Source organism: Dipodomys spectabilis, unplaced genomic scaffold (assembly GCF_019054845.1).
Source record: "Dipodomys spectabilis isolate Male_0828 unplaced genomic scaffold, ASM1905484v1 ptg000604l, whole genome shotgun sequence".
Lineage (NCBI taxonomy): Eukaryota > Metazoa > Chordata > Mammalia > Rodentia > Heteromyidae > Dipodomys > Dipodomys spectabilis.
The window spans coordinates 43,393-61,398 of NW_024871281.1; the positions used below are offsets into that span (position 1 = coordinate 43,393).

The 18,006-nt window shown below is 33.7% G+C and overlaps 1 non-coding gene across 1 annotated transcript; it reads right to left on the bottom strand.

Moving 5' to 3' along the window:
* Positions 1–286: 286 nt before the first annotated feature.
* On the bottom strand, positions 287–397 carry LOC122100802. Its single transcript, XR_006146258.1, has one exon. It is a non-coding gene; the product is annotated as a U6 spliceosomal RNA (small nuclear RNA).
* Positions 398–18,006: the final 17,609 nt, after the last annotated feature.

Consider the following 18,006-nt stretch of genomic DNA (forward strand, 5'->3'; position numbering starts at 1 on the left):
TATCTTGCTCCATTCATCAATTGAGGGGAATCGGAATTGGTTCCATACCTTAGCTATCGTAAATAATGTTGCAGTAAACATAGTTGTGCTGTTAGTTTTATTGTGGTCTTGTTTGTGATCATTTGGGTGAATGCCCAAAAGTGGGATTGCTGGGTCATGGGGGGCTTTATGTGGAGCCTTTTGAGGAACCTCCATACTGCTTTCCAAAGTTGTTGAACAAGTTTACACTCCCACCAAGGATTCGGTAGGGTTCCCTTCTGTCAATATACCCTCCAGCACCTGTTGTAAAAATATGGAACACTTCAAGAATTTGCATGTCATCCTTGCACAGGGGCCATTCTAATCTTCTCTGTATTGTTCCAATGTTAGTGTATTTCCTGCTGAATTGAGCACAGAACATTTTTTATATATGAAGTGTAATTCATTTTCTTTCTTTTTATTGTGAAAATACTGTACAGAGGAGTTACAATAACATGGACAAAATAACGAATACCTTTCTTATCAAGCATTGTTGCCTCCTTTTTGTTTCCCCTTCCTCTCCCTTCCCAAACTCCCACTAGCTCTGACACCTGATCCTCTCCCCCATCAACGTTGTAAAGTTCGTTTTACGACATAACGACTTGTATATCTCATTGTTGTAATGGGTCCAACTGTATCCCAATTTAAATGATATTTTTTCCCTTCCCCTCCAAAAATTATACCAACATAAAATACAGTGAAAGCAGGCGTTAAACCTTGGGGGAGGGACATACAAAGCAACATAGAAATCATCTCATAAATATATTAGAAACAATTGGATTAAAGAAAAATCATTTGAATACTTATCTTTGGGTATATTTCCCTAACATCAGCTTATCTGACCTATCCTGCTTGACTCAGACATATACTAGTTATTGCAAATAAGGGAAACCATAGGACCTCTGTTTCTTTGGGCCTGGCTTACTTAACATATTTTTTTCCAAGTCTTGTCATTTCCTAACAAATGGGACAATGTCATTCGTTCTGATGGAAGCACAGCATTCCATTGTGTATATATACCACATTTTCTTGATCCATTCATACACTGAGGGGCATCTGGGTTGGTTCTATATCTTAGCTATGGTAAATAATGCTATGAAAACATAGTTTTTTGAGTTCTAGGCATATTTTAGATATGAGACCCTTGTCCGTTGTATGGCTAATGAAGATCTCCGAATCCGTGGGTTTTCTATTGATCTTGCTAGCTATGTCCTTTGCCATGCAGAAGCTCTGCAATTTCATGCAATCCAATAAGTCCAACTTTTTTTGATTTGTTGTGTTTCTGAGTCTCTATTAAGAAAATTTTGGGATGTGCAAGGAGACTTAGAGTTTCTCCTATTGCATCCTGTAATGTTTTCACACTGTCTGTTTTAACTCTGAGGTGTTTGTTCCATTTGAAGTTGATTCTTGTGCAGGGTGATATATAAGGATCTAGCTTTAGTTTTCTACAAGTAGTTAACCAAATGTGCCAGCACCATTTACTGAAGAGGCTGTCTTTCTTCTGTTCTATTTTTTAGATTCCTTATCGAATATTAGATGGCTACAGGGCTGTAGGTACATTTCTGGGTTTTCAATTCTATTCCATTGGTCCCGAGGTTTGTTCTTGTGCCAGTTCCAAGCTGTTTTGTTTACTATGGCTTTGTAGTAGATTTTGGAATTTGATATTGATATTACTCCAGCACTGTTCTTTCTGTTAAATATCGGTTTTTTTCTACTCCATGTTTTTTATTGTTCCGTTTGAATTTTTGGATTGCCTGTTCTATTTCCTTGAAGAATGAAGTTTGAATATTAATAGGTATCACATTGAATTTATAGATAGCCTTGGGAAGTATTGCCATTTTCAAGATGTTGATCTTTCCAATCACAGAGCATGCGTGTTTTTTGCCACTTTCTAAGTTCTGTTTTGATTTCCTTTTTCTGGTTTTTTAAGTTTTCATCATAGAGGTCCTGCAATTCTTTGGTAAAGTTAATTCTTAGATATTTCATTTTTTGTGAGACTATTATGAATGGAGTTACTTTGCTATTCAAGCCACTCTTTTCTCATTATCGGCATACATAAAAACCATTGATTTTTGAAGGTTAATTTTATACCCTGCTACTTTGCCAAAGTTTTGAATCAGCTTGAGTAATTTGGGAGTGGAGTCTATGGGATTCTTTAAATACAAATCATGTCATCTGCAAAGAGGGAGAGTTTTACTTCTTCTTTCCATATTTGGATCCCCTTTATGTTAGCATCTTGTATTATTGCTGTAGCTAGGCATTCTAATACTAGATTGAAGAGCAGTTGAGAGAGTGGACATCCTTGTCTTATTCCTGATTTTAAAGGAATTGGCTTTAGTTTTTCACCATTGAGTATAACGGTGGCTGTAGGTTTGTCATATACAGCATTTATTGTATTGAAGAATGTTTCATGGATTCCTAATTTTTCCAGAACCTTCATCATAAAGTGGTGTTGGACCTTGTCAAATGCTTTTTCTGCATCTATTGAGATAACCATATGGTTCTTATCCTTGTTCTTGTTGATGTGATGAATAATGTTAATTGATTTGTGAATATTGAACCAGCTTTGCATCCCTGAAATTGAATCCTGTTTGATCATGGTGTATAATTTATTGGAGTAATTGCTGAAGTCGATTTGCCAACATTTTGTTCAGAAGTTTTGCATCAATATTCACCAAAGAAATGGGTCTATAGTTCTCTTTCTTTAATTAGTCCTTTCCTGGTTTTGGGATGAGGGTGATTATGGCTTCAAAGAATGAGTTTGGTAGTGAACTTTCTCTTTCTATTTCATTGAAGAGTTGGAGGAGTATTGGTGTGAGCTCTGCTTTGAAGGCCTTGTAGAATTCTGCTCTAAAATCATCTGGTCCTGGGCTTTTCTTAAATGGGAGGTCTCTTATGGTTGTTTTTATTTCAAGGCTTGATATGGGCCTGTTAAGATGGCATGACTCATCTTGTTTCAGTTTCGGCATGTCCATATTTGCTTGGAAAAGGCCTATTTCTGCCAAGTTCTCAAACTTATTAGCATAAAGTTTTGAGAAGTATTTCCTTATAATGTTATGAATCATGTTTGTTTCTGTGGTTATGTTTCCATTCTCTTCTCTGAGTTTATTTGGGTGTGTTCTCTTGTTTTCTCTTGTTCTCTCTAAGAAGATTTGCTAACCGTCTCTCAATTTTGTTAATTTTTTCGAAGAAACAACTCTTTTTTTTTTTTATTTGTTCTATGTTGTTATTGGATTTTAATTCATTTAATTCTCATTATTTATTTCCATCTCCTGGATTGGGGTTTATCATGCTGCTCTTTTTCAAGGATGCTTGATGTCTCATTAAATTATTGGTTTTAGATCTCTCCAGTTAGTTGATGTAGGAACTCAAATCTATAAACTTGTCTCTGAGTACTGCCTTTGCTCTCTCCCAGAGGAGCTGGGAGTTTGTGTGTTCATTTTTGTTGAATATCATAAACACTTGAATTTCATTTCTAACCTCTTCCATGACCCAATGGTGGCTCAACAGTGTGTTGTTCAGGCTCCACTTGTTACAGGAATTTCTTTGGTGGCTTTAGGTGTTGAGTTCAATTTTTTCCTTGTCATCTGGGAGAATGTATTTCAATGTTTCTTTACAAGTTTGGTTTGTGACCTAAAATGTGTTCTATTTCGGAAAATGTTCCATGTGCTCTTGGGAAGAACGTGTATGCTGATGCTGCTGGGTGAAATATTCGGTAGATTTCTGTTAAATCTAGTTGATCTATGCAATTGTTAAGGTCTGCAGTTTCTCTGTTGAGTTTTTGCCGAGTTGATCTATCTAGTGTGATAAAGTCCCGAACAATTAATGCCTTTGGATATATGTGAGATTTGAGAGAAAGTACGATTTTCTGAAACTAGACAATTCATCAGAAAGTAAGTCGTGATATTTTAGAACCATGTAAGAATAAAGGCAAGATTGACATGACAAAAACAAAATAAGTCCAGATATTTATTGTTCAAGAGATGTGTAGGAGGAGAAATTCAATTATTCTATACAAGCACCTGTCTTAATGGACACTGCAGCAAGTGGTAAGGTTTGTTAAAAATTTTAAAGTTTTAAATATATTTAATTTTGGGAATTTGCTTATATATGCCATAATTAGGACTGTTTGGCAGGTCATAAAACTTTTCTATAAAGTATTTAAGGTTGACGGTAGCAGACATACTACTAAGTATGTTCATTTTCAGAAACTTTACTAATGAGAAGTTGCAAAGTCTTTGTGTAAAGAAGTCGAGTGAAGAGTTAAGACTTTGTTAACTACACAGTTTATGTTAAAACTTTAGGGCTTCCTTACTTTATATTTTAGCGAGGAACAAATGATGATATAAGCCATATAAAAATCATGAGATGAGTCATAAAGAGTCATCTTAGTGGGTAACTTTAAAGACTACACATAGCCTATAAAACTCTTGTTGAACATCATAATCTTAGCCAGTTTTAAATATACAGGAATATGAGAAAATAGTAAAACCTAATATGTAGTACACCATCAAATACTGAAAAAACTGGTAATTGTTTTGTTTTTTTATTTTATTAATCATTAATATTTAATCATTGGCTTTCTTTATTTGTAGCATTGTTTCCCTTGTTGTAACATAATACAACTTTTTGTAAGTCGTCATCAGGAGATACTTTGAGAAGGTTACTGGGTTGGCAAAACCATTTTTTATAGGTGCATGTGAATTTATAAAGAGGAAAATTAAGAACAAAATATGTATTAAAAAATCTTCAAGTAAAGTGTGAATCAGGAGTATTGATAAATGTCCACACCTAAAATCTTAGCCCTAGGCTGAAGCAGCGGTATTACAGAGTTGAAGCCACAAATGTGAGAGACTCTGTTTTGTTTTGTTTTATATTTTGATTTTGTTGATCATTGGGGTTGAACTCCGGGGCCTGGGTACTCTTCCTCAGCTCAAGGCTACTGCTATCACCTGAGCCACAGCGCCACTTTCATCTTTTTCTACTTATGTGGTGCTGAGGAATTAAACCCAGAACCTCATGCATGCAAGACAAGTAATCTACCACTGAGCAACCTTCCCAGATCCTGAGAGACTGTGTTTTAAAAAATAATCTAAAAATTATTTGCTTTCTGCTTTGGGTTATAAAATAAAATATATGGATATGAATATATATCTATATCTATCTATCTATCTATAGTCTGATATGGTACTTGAACTATTGGCTTGGGCACTGTCCTTATGATCTTCAGCTCAAGGCGACCCCTCTACCGCTTGAGCCACAGAGCCACTTCCAGTTTTCTAGTGGTTTATTGGAGATGAGAATCTCATGGACTTTCCTGCCTGGGCTGGCTTTGAACCATGATCCTCAAATCTTAGCCTCCTGAGTAGCTAGAATTTCAGGCAGGAGCCACAGGCACCCATCTCTTTTTATATTTTTGTGAATTGTCGTACTTCGAAATTTATATTAACTACGGCCACTTTATCCTTTTCAAAGTCATGAAATATCTCTGAGAGTTTGCTTCTGTGCAGATTGTTTTTGCATTTATAATTTCTTCTTAGTCATTTTTATTTTTTATCAAAACCACTTTACATTTTATGTTGATACGTTATCATACATCAGATACCGACAAATGTACATTTAGGGTCTAAAGATAGCAGTATGAATATTCTTATACAACTCTTGCTTATCTGTTATGCACTTTCAGTATTATGATATTTTTCTGTCTTTTTTTCTTTCTCATTCATTCTCTTTCTCTTTCTGGCTCCATGTCTTCTACTTAGAATTTCTGCTGGTCTACTATTATACATCAGGATCCACTGGTTTTGGGGGAACATGATAGGGACCATCAGTTATCCTTGCATTCTTCGAGAGTTGTAACAGTGACGTGATATTATTCTTTGCCATTCTAAATGACAAGAATTCCCTTTCACTTTTACTACTATTATAAATTTTATATATTTTATATAAAATATTATATATTTTATCTCATAGGAATCATTGGGACAGATAAGATAGTTTTAACCTGTGACCTAAATGTCCTTTTTCTTTTAAAAACATCATTTTTATTTTATTATCAGTAAGGAAATACATGTAATGAAAACAAATCTATCCTATGGAAATTAGACCGAAGTTGTTCACAGGGATGAAGAACAAGGTAATGGGGGAAGTAACTACAAAGGATGCCCATCATAGAGCACAGATCCTCATAGTAGTTTATCATGAACACTTTGTGAGAATGGCAAGTTGCTGGGAACTAGAGATTTAGTCACTGAACATTTCATATATATGCACTATATATATTTGTATATGCATATATATGTGTATATGCCATTATATATGTACACATTTATGCTATTATATACACAAATACACACATACATTTACACATGTATACATGCACACCTGGAGAAAGACACATAGTCACAGCCAACACAAATTTCACTACTTGCTGAATATGCCTTAGATGGAATGCTTGGAACAAAATATGTTGAAGATGTATTTGTCTCTAAGAGTTCTTTTACCACTCCTCTTATCTCTTAAAACTGGTAGGTTTTGACAAATTGACTTGTAAAGTTCAGTACAAGTGATAGCAAGTTAATCAGAAATCTCAGTAAGTAAAGGTCATATGCTGACTCCCTGCTTCGCATGGAATGCTTGCTCTTGTAGACACTCTCAACAACCAAAGCAGCAGGAGAATATCCTGGTATAGAATAAAGTTATAAGGCTTTAAATGGCATCCTTCCTTGACCTCTTTTCCAACAGCCAGCATCATTTCCTAAGCACATGAGTGAGTCCTCAGAAGACTGGAGCTCAGGCCAACATTTAACCAACGCATGTGAAAAGTCCTATGTGAAAAATGTTGACTGAGGTCTTGCTGATTTCCTGACCAAGAAAATAAGAAAAAAAGTAAGTATTTTTAATGTATTAAAATTTGAAAATAATTTGTAACTTGTCAATAAATATGCAGAACACAATTAAAGCAATTGACAAAAAATGATGTGCGTTTCATTTATGTGCTTTTGAACTTGGCGAGTGATTTTATTTCTGTCTACACAAGTAGAATCAGATTAAATCAAACCATTATTTCTTCATTTAAATAAATGGAAAAGATACAGATTGACCCATTGTAACAATGATATCGACAAGACACACTATCAGAGGGATGGTGGAGGAGGGGTTGGGGAGGTGTAAAGGGAAGGGATGGGAGGGGAAAAAAAAGGAGGGCTTAAAAATATTCAGTAAGAAATGGACTCATTACCTTAGTTATGTAACTGTGACCCCTCTGTACTGTATCTTTACAATAAAAATATATATTAAAAAGATACAAGGAAAACTTCTGTACTTATATGAAGTTGTATTTATTACTCAATATCAATAAGGTATTGGTTTTAGGACCACAGGCATATTAAAACTTTGGATACTCAAATTCTCTACATAAACACAGTATATTATGTACATTAGAATCAGTCCACAACTTTAACTGGTTTTCCTACAAATTTATAGAATAGTGTAGCTAAGGAAAGATAAATAAATATTGCATTTTCATATTGGATTACATATCCTTTCAAGTGTTGTCTAAAATTGGTCTACAATAAAATCATTCCCATTGATATCTTTCTCAAGATTGCAAATGTTGGTACTTTCAGCTGACCTTTCTTAAAGCTCATACTTCAAACATAACCTTTTAGTTTGTTCATCCATTCATAGGACATAAACATATGGCATAAAATGTTAATTACCTTTATCTGCTGTCATTAATGTAGTATAACTAATACAATTAAGTATATATCGTGATGGAAAGAAGATTCTTCCTTCTAAATAAATGCTTGCAGGCATGTACACACGCACACACAAACGCACACACACAAACACACACACATACACACACATATATTTACCACTCTAACTCGAGTTAGGTTCCTGATATTGGGTCTCAGACAGTGATCTAATAATCAAACTTTCTTGCCCAGACATAAAATACATTTATAGTTCCAAACATGCAAAAACACCTGATCATTAAAAAAGGAGAATATTTAACAGAACCACCCAGCTCCTGAGCTATCTATTCCCTGATTTCATTCATTCATGATGATGCATTTTTCATATCATATTTAAAAATATTTTTGTTTCTCTGAATAGCAAACAAAAATATGCTGTCATAAAATACAAAATGTAGGTGAAATTACTTGTCTTTAATATACCTTATCAAAGACTTCTGTTTGCTTCTTGTAGAGTGTTTCTGACATTTGCCCTAATGTCTAATATTAAGTTACAAAGGACATGCCATATTCTTAATTAATTTTTCCTAAAGGTTATGCTATGGAGTTGACTCTTATTTGTTTCCTTATTCTAAATTAAATTTTCTTAACAACTTCAATTATATCTTATGTTACTTCCAAGCCATTTGAAATATCAAAAAGAACGGGAAATTCACATACTCAAATCTATAAATTTTCCTCTGAGTATTACCTATGCTGTTGTGTCACAGAGGAGGTAGAATTTTGTGTGTTAACTTGCACTGAATTCCATAAATGCTGGAACTTCCCTCCATATTTCTTCAGTGACTCATTGATGATTTCGCAATGTGTTATTCAGTCTCTGTGAGTTTCGCAATTTTCTGTGATGCCTTTTGATGTTGAGATCTAATTTGGTCCCATCGTGGTCTGACAGGATGCAAGGAATAACTTCATTTTTATTTTTGAATTTCACATATTTTCCTTGTGATCTACGATATGATCTATTTTGGACAACATTCCATGGGCTGCTGAGAGAAATATATATTGTGACTCTGCTAGGTAAAATATTCTGTAGATATCTGTTAGGTATAGCTTGTCAATGCAGTTATTTAGTTCTGAAGTTTTTTGCTAAGTTTTGACCTGGATGGCCTGTCCAGAGGTAAGAATGATGTGTTCAAGCAACCAACAATGTGTTTGGATGTATGCATGTTTTTATGTCAATTCGCATTTGTTTGATGAATTTGGGATCTCTAGGATTCAGGGCATTAATATTTAGAATTGTTATATCTCCAGATGGATAGTTCTCTTTATCAATATTTAATGTCCTTCTTTGTCTCTTTTTACTTTCATACCACTTGAATTTAAAACCTATTTTATCCAATATTAGTATAGCTACTGAGGCCTGTTTACGAAGTCAATTTTTCATTTGTAAAGTTGATGTATAGAATTGTTACAATTACATAAGTCAGATAATGAGCACATTTCTTTTTGAACAGTGACACGTCTTCCCTAATGTTCTCCCAGGTTTTCCCTTCCAACCTCCCTCCCCCACAAGTTGTATAGTTCATTTTCAATGTAGTGTCTATTGAGTTGCACTGCTGCATTTGTTGACTCTTTGTCCCACTATGTCTGTGTTCCCTATTGCCCTTTCCAAACTGACATATACGACCTAAGGTGTAGAAACAGAAAACAGCAACAGAAGGCAGAAGGGAAAAAGCAAAATAATAAATAAAACCTTACATATCCATTTCCTGGAGATCATTTGGATGAACATTATTTTATATGATAATATTGATATAGCTATTGAGCCTTTGTGATCCTCTCCAAAGGGCATCCTCCTTAGATCTTACTATGTAAATGTTTAGAATCCTATATAATTTATCATGTCCAAGTGTAATGGTTTCTCCTTTACCTTCCAAGTGTGTTTACTTGTAGAATTAGAGGCACATTCTAATACAACAGAATGGAAGAAGATTATTTTTTTTTCTTTTTGCTTATGTGGTGCTGAGGAATCGAACCCAGGGCCTCATGCATGCTAGGCAAGTGCTCTACCACTGAGGCACCTGAAAGAAGATTATTACTACCTAAGCATCAGACAAGGGTTTTCAAACATAACCCATATTTAAAGATAAAAAATTAAACCCAACGAAAATAAACCCTAAAATAAACAAGAACCCAGTTAATATATGGGATAAACACTTAAAGAGAAACTTCTCAGAAGAAAATTGACAAACAGACATATTTCTCTCCATAAAAGAAATGCAAATCCAAAGAACACTGAGATTCATCTCACCCCTGTTACAATGTCTTTTGAAAAAATGAACAATCACAGATACTGATAGAGATGTCGACCAAAGGAAACTCTATTAAACTGTTGGTAGGAATGTAATATTCTTCAAGCAGTTTGGGAAACACCATGGAAGTTGCTCACAAAACTGAATAGAGAGCTACTTATGATCCAGCAATTCCATTTACAGGCATTTATCCAACAGAGTAGAAATAAAGCCACACTGAAGCTGCCAGCACAATCATGTTAATTGTTGCATTATTTTCTGTAGCCAAAATATGGAATCAACCCACATGCCTCTCATTGTAAAAAGGGATCAAGAATTTATATATATATGTATATATATATATAAATTTATATATATTTTATTTTATTGAATCCTGTTTACAAGTGTGTATGTGTTTATATACATATATATACATACAAACATACAGCTATACATACATAATGTACTTCTGTTCATCCATCAGAAAGAATAATATTTCCCCATTCTTAACGAAAGTGAAAGACAAAATATTAATCTTAAGTGAAATAAACTAGACCCAGAGAAACTTAGGTTACATGATTTTCCTCATTTGTGGTACAGAGAAAGTGCCTATAAATGTAAAAGTAAACACACTTGATGGTATGCAAGGATGTACAAATGAATTATCTGAAGTGTCAGAGTCCATGGAGAGTGAAAATACTTCTCTTAAAAGACTAAGTCAAAGCCCAACAAATTAAATACCAGTAAATGTGTACAGGAGAGGAAAGTGGGGGGAAAGTGAGAGGGGTAGGAAATTGGAGGGAAAAAGGATAGAATACAGGCAAGAATCCCTTGTATAGTGCCCAGAATTGGAATACACAAAGGAAAGGGTAGTGTGAAATGGAGTGAAGATTTTGAAATGGTAACACAATTCTAAGTGCACTGTACACATAAACTGCTTTGTTAAATGGCAAGTAATTCCATAACATAATATTGGGATACATAAGGATTGGGGTTGATTGGGAGATGTGGATGAGAATGTTAAAAGGGGTGACATTGGTCAAGATGCACTGTATGCATAAACTATTTCAGAGATTGGCAACTCCTTTGTACAAATAATTAAAGATAAAAGTATTCAAAAATTATGATAGTTGAATAGAGAATTGAACCTCAATTAAATTCATATTTAAAACTATTTTTAACCTGGTAGTTTGGAGAAAAAATTCAAATAATTAAATATTATGAATCTTTTTATCAGAATTTGTGAAATTAGAATCAAAACTACTTTGCTTCATGTCAGCCATTGGGCTGTTATAAGAGAATATTTCAAAGTGACTTAAAAAATCAGGAGTATATTATCCATACTCCAGAAGGTTGAATATTGATTATAAAAATGGTTATTCAAAGCAATTCCTTGCTTTATGGGGGCCTGCTTTCTGGTTCATTAAAATTTATTTGCTGGACTTTCACATGGCAGAGTAATTATATTGGACTTCTTTTATCAAGATCATTATTGCAGGGTCATCTCTGAAAGGATGATTCTAATGTCACCAGACAGGAGAATAGATTTTCAACATGTGTATCTGGAAGGAATTACATCGTCCAATACACTTTGCAACTTTTTCTTTAACTCAGTGTGGTGCGTCATTTGGATATTATTTCATAGAAGATAATAAGTTAAGGACAAGTTTATATCATGTGAATTATGTGAATGATTCTTCTTACAATGGGAGTAATTATAGTGTTGGCAAAGTGAAGTATGATTGCTTAGTGGTTCTTGAATCACATCATAGGTAATCATTTATATGTGGTACAGCCTTTCTAAGGCCCTTCTGATGTGTTTGAATAATCTCCGATGAGTTATTTGCTGTCAGAAATATTCATTTGAGCCAACAAATTTAGATGTCCTTGATTTTAATTCCGGTCTGTTATTAGGACTCCCACAGACATCACAATCAGAGGATGATAATTTCTCTGATAAAATACATAATAAAATTTATTATAATTAATATAACATGAAAACTGTAATATTAATAGCACTATAAATACTAGTATTCATTTTTAAATATATTGACATCCTTTGGTTACATCAATTTTTTGAATAGTTAGAACTAAATGTACATTGTTTGCAAATAGATATTTGATGATGCATAAAAAATGAGAAAAACATTTGTGTACATATTTACTACATATGCAAACAGATTCACCTGGTTATTTCTGACCCTTCATTTGTTGGTTTCATTCATGCATGGAGAACATGCGGATAAGTGAAAATTGCAAACTTGCATTTACTAAACGGTTAATTACATGCTGTTTATTTTGGGATAAAAAGCAGATTTTATAAATTAAATTGTTTCAAGTATAACATTTTACTACTATCTTAGATACCAATAACTTTCTATTCCTTTGAGGCATGAGCCCTCAGGATGTTGACCAAATTTCTTAGTTCATTTACACAATTAATATAAGTATGTATTTTCTCATCTATCTTTCATTTCACCACAGAACCTGTATTTATACTTTATGTCATACATGAATATCAATGCCTTTAGAAGATATTTATTAATTGGTGTATATTATTTGTAAAAGGCAATCTTATTGAAATATTTTACACACTCACATATTGATCAAAGGCCTGATTAACTTGTTTCTGACTTTCTTCATTCCCATTGCCCCTTATTTTTCAACTGTTTTCTGTGAACTTCTTTGTGCTATCTTCACACATGTCAAAATGTATTATAGTGTTGTTCACCCTCTGTCATTGAAAATTATACAATGCTGAACATAAAAGCAAAAATCTAAACAAATAGAGATATATCATTCTTGTGGATTGGATGATACAATTGAAAAAAGATATAAATTGTCCCCTCCCCTTTGTTTTGGTCATCCATTGGGCTTGAAATCTGGTACTGGGCACTCTCACTCAGCTCTTCAGTTTAAAGTGAGTTTTCTACTCATTGAGCAACTGTGTCACTACTGGTTTTCTGGTGGTTAATTTGACATAAGAGTCACACGGACATTCCTGTTTCAGCTGGCTTTGATCCACAATCCTCAGATCTCAGCCTCCTATGGAGCTAGGATCATAAGCATTAGGCAACACTGCCCAGATTCACAGTTTCATTTATAAGTTTATGACAATTTCTAAAAACACCTGATCAGCTATTTTTGGCTCACTGACAAAGAAAATAAACTGGAATATATTTCTCTATCCAATATTAAAACTGAAAGTGTAAAATTGTTATATTTGTAAGGGAAGATTATACAGCTCAATGGGTCTGTAAGGCACCAGATTAGATCCATATAAATATTATCAAGGGATATTTAATAAGGGGTAAAAGAAAACATTGGTGGAATTAAATTCTCTTTAATAAGTGGTGATAAGGTAGACCGTATTGGGGGGAATTAAAAAGTGAACATTGACTTAAACATAATTTATTCAAATGTTAACTTCAAGCAGGATGAAAATGTGGCATATAAAACAAAAAGAGTGATGTAAATGTAAAGCAAAGAAAGATGTCGACAATTTTGGAGATGAAGCACTCTTAAATTTGGCATTAAAATTACAGGAAAGGAAAACTTGATATAGCAGAACTCAATACAAGTGTAAAATAATTTGGTCTTTGAAAGCTCATATGCAAGTAGTGAATAGAAGTTGGAAGTTGGGGGCTCATGTATCTCATCCTAGCTATTTGGGAGGCTGTGATTTGTGTATTGCTGTTTGAAGGCAGCCCACAAAAGAAACTCCCTGAGAATCTTACCTCTGATTAACAGCAAAAAAGCTATAAGTGCGGCTTGACTCAAATGGTAAATTGTTAATAAATTGCAAGAAATCTCAGGGACCATGAGTTCAAGCCCCAGGAGCATACATGCATGTACAAAAGTAATAGTAGTGATGATGATGATGATGATGATGATGATGATGATGATGATGATGATGATGTTGATTATGATGAAGGGTATCCATAGTCAAAGATAAAATATTTGCAAATCCTGTACCTAAAGAATGTCTCAAATCTAGACTCTGTATAGGACTCTCAAAACAATGTTAAAAAGAACACCAAGTATAAACCACCAAAATACATGTTGTGAAAAATAAACACAAGAGAAGCATCATCAGTCATCAAATAAATGCACACTAAAACTAAAATGACATCATAAGTCATGTATGAGTATTACTTCACATAATACAATAATGACCATACTGAACGCTACCAAGAAACAGAGAAACTGGATCCTGGCAGGAATGTCAAATGGGAAAGACACTCCTGAAAATGTTTTGGCAGGTTCCTAGAATGAAGAATATGCAAATACCCACAGTATAGCACAGGAATTGAGCTCTTCAGGATTTGTCTCATAGAAATAAAATGTAACATTCACCCAAAAGCCAAAACTCAGAGGATTATAGCAGCATTATGTACTCTAGTCGAAGAAATGGAAATCAATTCAAGCTTTCTTCAAGTGAGTGGGAAATGAATTGTGCAACATTCTCTAATAACAGAAACAAAAAGCAACTCGAGAGAATACAGTATAATATTAAAGCATAAAATAACTGGGAATAATCTACCATAGATTTGAATTCAATCTTAAAAGCTTAGTTATTACATGATCAAGAAGTCAGAAAGAAAAAAATGTGTTGTTTGCCAAGATGAAACAGGTTTGGGATGGGAGAATGAGAAGTAGTGGGTTTAATTATAAAAAGGGAAGCATGAGACAGACTTATTTTTGGTAAAGAAACGTATCTGTAAATATGGTATATTCATATAGAGTTGATAAAAATTATATTGGACTTAATATATTTAGAAAATAATTAAAATAACTGAAGTATTCATAAGGTACTTGTGAAATATTAGTGTCCCACTTGTGATATCATACTAGAAATACTAAAATAAATTGGAAAAGTATTCAAAAGATTTCTCTGTGTTCTTCTAAGATCATAAAGATCCATACTAACCTCAATAAAACTTAATGAAATATAGAAAACAGAAGTTACATTGATAAATGGGGATCAAGCTTGAAATATACCTTGATAATTGGAAGGCAGAGATTTAGAAGACTGATATCAGAGCCAGTTCTGACAAAAGAAAATTCATGAGAAACTAAAAACAAAGAAAGCTAGATATAGGGTAATTTCCCTGTTATCTCACATTTGTGGAAGCCATAGGAAAGAGATCTTTGCTTAAGGGAGGCTTGGCCTCAAAAATAATATAAAGTGATTAAAGCCTTAGCAACATCAAGCACCAGTAGTGCCAAAGGAAAAGAAAAGAAGACAACAGAAAAGGAAAGGAAAGCATAAAAAAGGCAACTATTTACTCTTCATTCTTGTAGTTTCATGTCATTGGGTACAAGAATTGAGAGTATTTTGTTTACTGTTTTTAGATTCAGGCCTCTCTAATATGAAAGTATTTATTTCAAGTAATTATTTTATTACTACTATTTATTAGCTTATTATTAGGCCTTCATGGAGATTGAACCCATGGCTTTGTACATATATATATAGAGAGAGAGAGAGAGACTAATATATATATATATACATATATTAGTCTAGTTCTACAACTGAGCTGTACCTGCAGGTCTCTTGTATAGTTTTAGAAATTGTTTATGAATTCTTCAATAGTTATCTATTCTACTTTTCATCTTATCTTTTCTCTCCTACCTTTCCCCCTATGTATTTTAGTTTAAGCGTTGAAATTTTTCCTCAATTTTATCTTCGAAACTTAGAACTTTGGTTTTAAGTTTACAGAGAAGTCGGTTATTTTATGACATCTTTTTAAATTATATAGCAATATATGTATTTCACATGTATGATTGATTCTTAGAGTTCATTTCAATAAGAAACATTTATATGGTCATATACACAGAGCTACTGAGCCATTGTGATCCTCTACTAAGAATAGCTTCCCTTGTTCTTGCCATGTGAATGCTTAGAGTGCTGTTAGTTAAGCAAGTCCAATTGTAATTATTTGTCTTTTACTATCTATTGGATTAACTTGTAGATATATGGACATGTCTAGTTATTACAAATGAGGGAAACCATGCAGCATATATTGAATTGGATCTGGCTTATTTCACTTAATATCATTTTTTTCCAGGCTTTCCATTTCTTCAAGAATGGGGTAATGCCATTCTTTCCAATGAAAGCACAAAATTCCAACAATACAACAGAATTGAAGACCCAGAAATTGGCATATAATCTTTGATAAGGAAGCAGAAATGAAGGATGGAAGAAAAACAGCCTCTTCAAAAAAGAGTTCTGGTAGAATTGTCTGCACACAGAAAACTGAAGTTAGATCGTTATATATCCGTCTGCACCAGAATTGATTCCAAATGGATCAAAGACCTCAATGTAAGTCCGGATACTTTGAGATTGTTACAGGAAGAGTTAGGGGAAACAGGAGGGTTCCTTGGCACTGGTCAAAAATTCCAATATAATTGTGGATAAATGGGATTACATCAAACCAAATCAATCATTTGTCAGACTCAAAAGAAATGAAGAAAAAAGAGATAGTGTAGCACAGATTTATTTGGATGCAAAGCTATAGATGAAAGCCTCACCCAATACTAAATCCTTACTCCCTTTTCTATCTAGGTTACTTATAGTGGGTTGACATGAATTCAAGAGTTTTCTGGTTGGGATTAGAATGAAAACAGCTAATGCTAAGACAGAGGTAGCATGTGAAATGAATTGTAACTGGAGAAAGGAGGAATTAAGGTAGGGGGGTCTAGTTCAAAGTCTTGGCTTGGTACCAGCTAAGTAAGGTATATCTGCACCAGGGAAGGGGAATAAAACAGGAATGGTTATAAACAAAAGCATTGGTCTGAAGCCTCAAATTAAGGACCCCAGTCTGTGTGGAATGATCTCTAACATGAGGTTTTATTTAAATTAACAAGCATGATTTTACATGATTGCAGAGTGGGATGGTGCATAGTCACAGGAATGTCTGCTATGTCAGGTAATCCAATCTGCCCTTTCACATTACCCAATAGCCAGGTTTCAACGCAAATGACTACGAAGAGATTGTAGAAATGAGACTGCGACTTTTCCCTCTCATGAATCAAAATTCTGTCAAATGATTTCTGTCTTCAAATTTGATTATACATTTCTCATGATTTTTCCTACTATTTTGTCTTCATTATTGATATCAATAGAACGTTTTTGTTGTTATCTTGTGTGTATATGCCATTTTTAGGGCTTGAGCTAAATGTTTAATGGGCTCCCTTGTATTTTTTGCTCATGGCTGATGACACTCTATTCCTTGAGCCACATCCTCATCTTCTCCTTCTTGGTGGATAATTGGAGATAAGTTTTCATATTTTTGTCTGTTTGGACTGACATTGAACCAAAATCTTTAGGTTTTAGCCTCCCGAGTTTCTAGGATTCTACACATAAACGGCTAACACCAACCTTTGCTTTACTGTTATTTTAAGTATGTGTTAGAAGAAAGTTGAAGTATATTTGTGTTAAGTGTGAAATTTTCAAATACAAGTTTGAATCATCTTGATATAATGTAACTGTTATCAATTTTAACAGCTAAATCAATTAATTTTACACACTCCCACAGAAATATAATTGAAAACAAAAGACATAATTATTTTCTTAATACAAGTACTGGAACCATGATTTTTTTCACGTTACAATTCATGTTTTATATAATTTTGATTAGCAGACATCCATGAATAAAAGTAAATATATTAATTGTAAACCACAAGAAGCAAAGTGATTTTAGTTAAGAATAGATATTTCATTACAGTCAGAAACTATGTTTTTGAGAATTCTCACTAAAAATAGAAGTTACATGCAGAAATTAATGGATGTAGATTGATCATTACAGAACATATGAATGAATATGTAAAATATAAAATGTAAATATGTTAAAACATAATTATGTAGCCAGGTGCCTGTGGCTCATGCTTGTAACCCTAACTACTAAGGAGTATGAGAGCTGAAATCATGGTTCAAAACCAGCCTAGGCAGGAAAGTCTGTGAGATTCTAATCTCCAATTAGCCACGAGAAAACTGG